Here is a 7,563-nt window from a genome sequence, read left to right as displayed (position 1 = left end):
GCATGTAGATCAGTGGCTAAGCTAGCAGTCACTGGATTTTTGAGCACTGCAGGGATTCATAATGATTGCATGACATATTTGCATAATGAATCCTGGGTATTGCAGTGATGTACGAAACAATAATATAAAATTATGAATTCAAACTGATAAAGCTTAAGAAAACAGTGCTGCACGCCAAATAACAGTAAATTCTAGTTTTAGGCTGGAGTGGTCCTTTAACATTTAGTTGTAATCACTATTTTAATAGTTTTTTCCTTTGTCTCCTCACACAACTAAAGTATAGCTGACACATTAGGATGTATAGCCTTGAAAAAGTTGGCTCTTTAAGGGCTCTTTAGTAAAGGCAACAGCTCTATCTAGAACCATGTGTTCTATACAGATGTGCATTTTTCAAAAAGGTTCTAGATAGAACCATATGCAACACATTCTCCTTAATCTGAAGAACCATTTCAGCATCCAAAGAGCCATTTAAGCACTCATGGTTCTAAACAGAGCCATTGCCTTTACTGAAGAACCTTTGAAGAATCATCTTTTTAAGAGTGTAGAAAGGTAAAGAAAAATGTCCAGGCCTTACAAATCACCTTGTACTAAAGCAATACATGATATAAATAAAGATAGATGTATTTTCATGATTTTTTTACCTGACAAAATTCCAACTGAAGAGTAAATATGCATAAATTTACCTGATCATTTCCTTCAAAACCTTTTTAAAGCTTCCTACACAGCTGTTTGAGGCTTTGCGATTATAACAGACCCTGAACTTTGTACATGTGTGTATTGCAGAGAAAGAAGCAAATCTGATTAACAAGGTGAGCATTAGTGTTGAGAAAAAGAGGTGAACTTTGTCTCTGTTAGCTCAGCAAACTCGAAACCTCGTGATTTTTGAAGATGAATCATTTGGTTTGGTCGCTTGGCGCCATCTAGTGGTAGAAAATCCTGCTTTCAATCTTGCGCGGCTTCCCATTAAAACTACAATAATGGTGGACCCAAACTCTCCAACCTAAATAGATAAACCGTAAACCTAATGTAGTTTAGCACCAGTCTGGTGTAAGTCAGCATTTGGAGGGTGCACAAGAGAAAATGTACAGGCAGGCACGTTACCGCAATTCTGACTAAAACCATTTCCAGTAGTCGCTTTTCCGAATGTAAACAGCATCCAAAGACATAATCTAGTTGTTTTTTGGTTTCATGTCAGCCACCAAAATTATTTCTACGACCTCCTACAGAGCTCCTAGCGCAGGGGTCGGCAACCCAAATGTTAAAAAAAGCCATTTTGTCCTTTCAACAAAAAATCAAACCAAAACATTTTACGTCCATTTTACCATCTTCGCTGTAAATATGTCTCAGTACGTGCTGATGTACTAGCACAGGCCAAAAAATAACAAACGAAAACGCAGACCTACTTTGTTCTGCTTTAAGCTGTAGCTCAGCTATAGCTGCATTTCTTGCAGGAAGTTTTTCCTCAAAACCTAAAAAATTAACATTATTTTCTTGTAAAACGTCTCTCAACGTTTGGCTTCTTACAAACGTTCACTTGAATGTTCCCGTTCCACCTGAGCTGCTACACCAGTTTTCAGCATTAGGACAGGAGAGGGAGTGTTACGGCGAAAACCATCACAGCCGTGATGTTATACGCGATAACACATGACCTCGAGTGCCCTATTGCTTTCATACAACAGTTCAATAGATAAAGTAAGAAATTAATAAACTGGGTTATGAGTTTGGCATTAAAACAATAAAATGTTTTAATGGGCTTCATTCTTCCGCCAAATTATAGTTCCTTAACAGGCAGCTTGTTGCTGCACAGCCGGCAGTTCGTTCGCCAGCTCCACACGGATCAGCTGACAGTTTGGGAATTTAGTGTAGCCTCATCTTCAGAGTCTGACCAAATCGGCTGTCGGTCAGATGTCATTTAACAAGTATCCATTTTCTGTTTGTGGCAAAGTACGAAAGAAAAACGCTCAAATGACTTGAGCGCCTCGCATCAAAATCGTTGTATAGCAACGGCGTCTCAGCGGAGTGATACGGTGTTTGTGAAAACCCAGTGAGGTTTTCAAAGCTCTCAACCAATCAGCTTGCGTGGCCGGAGGGAAAGTCAGAACAACCTGCTGGCGAAGGAGGCCCTGAGTTCAGCCTCGCAGAAGGCGAACGGTCGCAGCTTTTAGGGTTCGACAGTTTTACGTTGCAGATTAAACGAGCTGGAGAGCTTATAAATACTAATAATTCCACGTGTTTCCAAAACATCATTGTTCGTCTTAAGTCTGCCTCTTTGCCGTCGTTAACCGTGACCATCAGTCTGCGCGCCAACCTTTAGGGTTAAAGGTTGAATTGGCAGTTTTACATTAACGCCGGTGTTTAAGATCATTTTACTTAACGACTCGGTTCACCGTTCAAAGTGCTAATATTTGAATATTGACATCACTATTCAGGCAATCGTGACACTTCATTGAAAGAAGACAATGTCCAGGTCAACAATGTAGTGAAACATGACAGCTTTGTTGTATTTGTACATCGTAGCAACTGAAGAACAACGTTTTGTTGAACTTGAGTTAGTATAATCCACGAGTGCCTGAACATGAGCACGTTGCTAAAGAGGTGGCTGAGCAGCTGTGATAGCACAGCTAGCCCAAATTTTCTCAATTAAGATTAAGTGATACTTTTTAATCCCACAAGAGGGGAAATCTCACCTCCGGATTTAACCCATCCATGAAGTGAAACACCACATAAACACCTAGTGAACACACACACACTAGGGGGCAGTGAGCACACTTACCCTGAGTGGTGGACAGCCCTACCCACGGCGCCCGGGGAGCAGTTGGGGGTTAGGTGTCTTGCTCAAGTCATGGGCGGATCTACCGGGGTGGCATAGGGTGGCAAATGCCACCCTAAAAGAAAGCCTTGCCACCCCTGCTGCCACCCCAGTTGGCAGCAACAAATTAAAAGAAAAGTTATGGTCAATTTGCCATTTACGAGCGTGAATCAATGTCCGACTGCAGTGAAAGCAGCGCGAGATGACGGCAGAGCGGCAAGAGACTGATTTGTTTGGAAAACTGAGTGGCGCGAACGAGGGAGCCAGGAGTCGAGAGGAAAGAGGTAAAAACTGATTAATTATCTATCAAGAAATGAAATTATAATGAAAGCACAGTGCTAGATGCTGATTTTTCGTTATTTCACTAACTGTAATGTTAGCTAGGTCTGACGTTAGTTCTAGGGTTGCCACCCGTCCCGTAAATTACGGAATCGTCCGTTATTTGGCAATGAAATGTTCCATATTTCCATAAATGTTCAATACACATGTCTGTCACACACACAGCAGCACTAAATCTAACAATAGTGATCAAAAGATAACGTTATGCATATTAGCTTTCTGCACATTCTAGCTATATTAACCGTGCGCCCAAGGGACATGTAGCTAGTTAGGTTAGCTAACATTGTTATTAAAAAGCTAGCAGGTTAGCTGTGGTTGAATAGCTAGCTACATGTAGAAAAACGTTGCTCAGTGTTTTTGTTTTTGTCTTTTTGCGAGTTTGTCAACAATTATAACTGAACTTAACTCTAGAGTACCTGTCTAGATGTTAGCCAATTAGCTAACTCAGTTGTGGGACATCCAGGTAGCTAGACGGCTCTCAGTTATGCACCTCGCTGTATTCTTTATCTTTATAAAGGGCGAAGGAAGCGCGCTACAATCCTTAGGCCACGAGTCAGAGGAGTTTGCTAGCTAGCTAGCGAGCAGTTTGTTTACGGCTATGCTGCTGCTTCCGTCAGTCACATTCATTTATGGAGCACTTCAAAAACAATGACTGGTGACTGTTGTAAACTCAAATAAAATATTTAGGTACAGCTAGCCGAGCGATAACGCCATGCATGTTTGAATACTACAGCTATATGATAAGTCCTAGTTATTTGGTCTTACATTAAAACTTACTTTACATATCCTGTCTGACATCAGACAGCATGCATCAGGAGAGCAACACTGCAGACACGTAAGAATGTAATACGCAGATAAGTTTACAAGTGTTTTTGTTGTTTTGGTTTTTTTTTTGGTTTTTTTTGTCTTTAAGTTAAAATGTCCCCAGGGTTCAAAGATAGTCCCTAGATAGTTATATCCATCCATCCATTCATCCATCATCTTCCGCTTCTCCGGGGTTCGGGTCGCGGGGGCAGTATCCTGAGCAATGAAGCCCAGACCTCCCTTTCCCCAGCCACTTCCACTAGCTCCCTGGGAGGGATTCCGAGGCGCTCCCAGGCCAGCTGGGTGATATAGTCACGCCAGCGTGTCCTGGGTCTTCCCCAGGGTCTCCTCCCCGGTGGACTTGCCTGTGACACCTCCCAAGGGAGGCGTCCAGGAGGCATCCTAACAAGATGCCCGAACCACCTCAACTGGCTCCTCTCGACGTGAAGAAGCAGCGGCTCTACTCCGAGTCCCTCCCGGATGACTGAACTTCTCACCCTATCTCTAAGGGAGAGTCCAGCCACCCTGCGGAGGAAACTCATTTCAGCCGCTTGTATTCGCGATCTCGTTCTTTCGGTCATTATCCAAAGCACATGACCATAGGTGAGGGTGGGAACGTAGATCGACCAGTAAATCGAGAGCCTTGCCTTGTGGCTCAGCTCTTTCTTTACCACAACAGACCGGTAAAGAGCCCGCATCACTGCTGACCCAGCACCAATCCGCCTGTCAATCTCCCGCTCCCTTGTACCATCACTCGTGAACAAGACCCCGAGATACTTAAACTCCTCCACTTGAGGCAAGAGCTCATCCCCGACCCAGAGAGGGCTCTCCACCCTTTCCCGCGTGAGATAGTTATATTAAGGTCTCAATTTATTTCCTTTGTATTTTAAAAGTACATAGTTTCACACTCTGCACAAACATATTTCATTTAAGATTGAATTAACTGCACTTTAGAAGAGAATGTGTTCTTTGGTAATAAATTATTTCAAGCTTTAAGTAAGACTAATTGCTTTCTTGATCACCCCTTTACTAAAAACACCGGCACAAAATAAAACATACCAGTGCTGCGCGCGCCCGGCCCAACAGGAGTCGGGCCCATGGTGGTCATGGGCCCAGAGGAGCTGTGGTGAGCATCCCTTATTTTCATTTCTTAATGGTGGCAACCGTAGTTAGTTCTGTGTAAAGTTGGCTATAAAAGCTAATACTGATTCAACGTCTGTCAAGGAAAACTTTGTAAAGTTACGTTGAATCTTACAGAAATGAAGACGAAAGATAGCATACATAGTTTTTTCTCTCCAAAGAGAAAGGCGAGAGAAATAGAAAATGAACAACTGATCAAGGTAAGCGGTGAATATGAGGTGGAAAGAGAGAGAGAGGAGAAGCATAAGGTGGGAGGAGAGAGAAAAGAGGTGGAAGGAGAGAGAGAAGACAAAGACGAGGTGGATGGAGAGAGAGAAGACAAAGACGAGGTGGATGGAAAGAGAGAATACAAGGCCAAGACGACCAGGGACAGGGAGATGTGGGAGAACACCACAGAGGTGAAGGTATGGAGGAGGGAGAGCATAACCAAGATGAGGAGGGAGAAAGCGAGAGACAAGATAACATGCAGGGTTCATACAATGAAAGGGAAAGGAGAGCGCCTGAGCCATCACCAACGATCTCCAGTCGGGCTGGTCCACATGGTATGGAAATTGTTGCTGCATAGTGCACTAAGTTACATATGAATAAGAACAACCAGTGACAAAAACGGACATTTTGCTATAAGGTGTATTTAAGAGACATTGTTTAGACTTATAAATATTCATGTTTGCTTAAATATGAATAATTAGGGAAACTTGTAAGTGTGAAAGTATGATGAGATGGGGACAGAGTTTTAATATTTTGTGTACAATGTATTTTAGATCTATTGCTCAGGTTAAATTCCAAAATTAAACAAATGAACCTAAAAATACTCTCCCAGGCTAAAATGTGTGTGTTAACGCAGTCTGATGGTTATAACTAATCAATGGCAGTTCCAAACTGATTGTTTTTACTAGTTGTTATATTATATAATTCATTTAGATGTAATGCAGTTTGAATCTTTCCTCCCCTCCTCTTCTAGATGTATCCAAGTCCAGGTGTGAGGTGCCAGTGCAGCCAATGCGAGAGAGTTTCCCTAAGACCTTCCAGGGAGGAGCCAGGAGAAGCTTCCGCAGCGACTGGTACAAATCTCATCCCTGGTTAGAATACTCACAATCGAAAGATGCAGCTTACCATTTTGCTTGTAGGCATTTTTACCTCCCCGATGCTCCAAGGACTGTTTTTGCCTCATTTGAGGGTTATCGTAACTGGAAAAAGGCTACAATGAAAGACAGTGGTTTCTGATCTCATGCCAGATCTGAAGGCCATGTAAATGCAATGTTTGCATGGACAGAGAACAAGAAAATTATGGATAAAAATACCTCAATGTTTGGACTAATGGATGAGCAAAAAAAAAAGAAGCAGGAGGCAGAAAATCAACACTACATTAAATTTTAGTTCTAACAGCCACAGAAAACATAGCATAGCAGGGTCACAGCGAGTCTCTCGACTCAGAAAAAAGTGTTTTTCTGTCTATGTTAGACTTGCTGGGTAACCATAACCCCATCATTAAAAAAATACTTGAACAACAAATTAAAAATGCAAAATACACCAGTAAAACATTACAGAATGAAATACTTTAGTGCTTGGCTGCAATGGTCAAAGAGGAAATCATCCAGGAAGTTAAAATGGTCAAGCAGTTTTCAATCATTGTTGAAGAAACTAAAGATGTTCAGAAAAAAGAGCAAATATCATGAGATATTTTTACAACGGTGTGGTTCATTGGAGTTTCCTGGAGTTTGAAGTGGCAGAACACCTGGGTGCTGCCGGCTTATGTGACAAGAGTATATGCTTCCTTGAGAAGCATGGGCTGGAGTACAAGAAAAACCTTGTAGGCCAGGGCTACGATGGCACAGCAGTGATGCACGGGGCACATGCAGGTGTTCAAGCAAAAAGAAAAGAAGTAGCCAAACATGCCTTCTATGTTCACTGTAGTGCACACTGCTTGAACTTAGTTATAGTAGACACTGTAAAATGTGTGGCAGATGCAAGAAACTTCTTCTCATTATTGTCTGGGTCTTATGTACATAACAGATGGCTGGAGGTGCAGCAGGAGATGTTTGCTGGTGCACCAAGGGAACTCCAACAGCTAAGTGATACACGTTGGGCCTGTAGGCACACAGCATGTTGCAATGTTATGGACAGGTTGCCTGCAATAGTACAGGTGCTTGAAGAGATCGTATCTGAGAACCATCCACAAAGAGCTGTTGAAGCAAGAGGGATATTGGCTCAAGTTGATCTGAATTTTGCTGGATCTCTTGTTCTGTTCAGAAAGGTCCTGAGTGACTCCATTTTTTATCAGACATGCTTCAGTCTAAAATAGTGGACTATGCTAAGGCTGTTGAACTTATTGAAGTACTTAGAGACACTGGTCCGTAGTCCAGCCTCTTTGGAGGAAAAGTGGAGTGAAACACTTGATTTATGTCAACAAAGTAACATTGATACAACTCAGCAAAAACCAAAGAGACCAAAACAAGGCAATAAAGGAGCTT

This window comes from Pygocentrus nattereri, chromosome 9 (genome assembly GCF_015220715.1).
Source record: "Pygocentrus nattereri isolate fPygNat1 chromosome 9, fPygNat1.pri, whole genome shotgun sequence".
NCBI lineage: Eukaryota > Metazoa > Chordata > Actinopteri > Characiformes > Serrasalmidae > Pygocentrus > Pygocentrus nattereri.
This window is presented reverse-complemented; position numbering follows the sequence as displayed.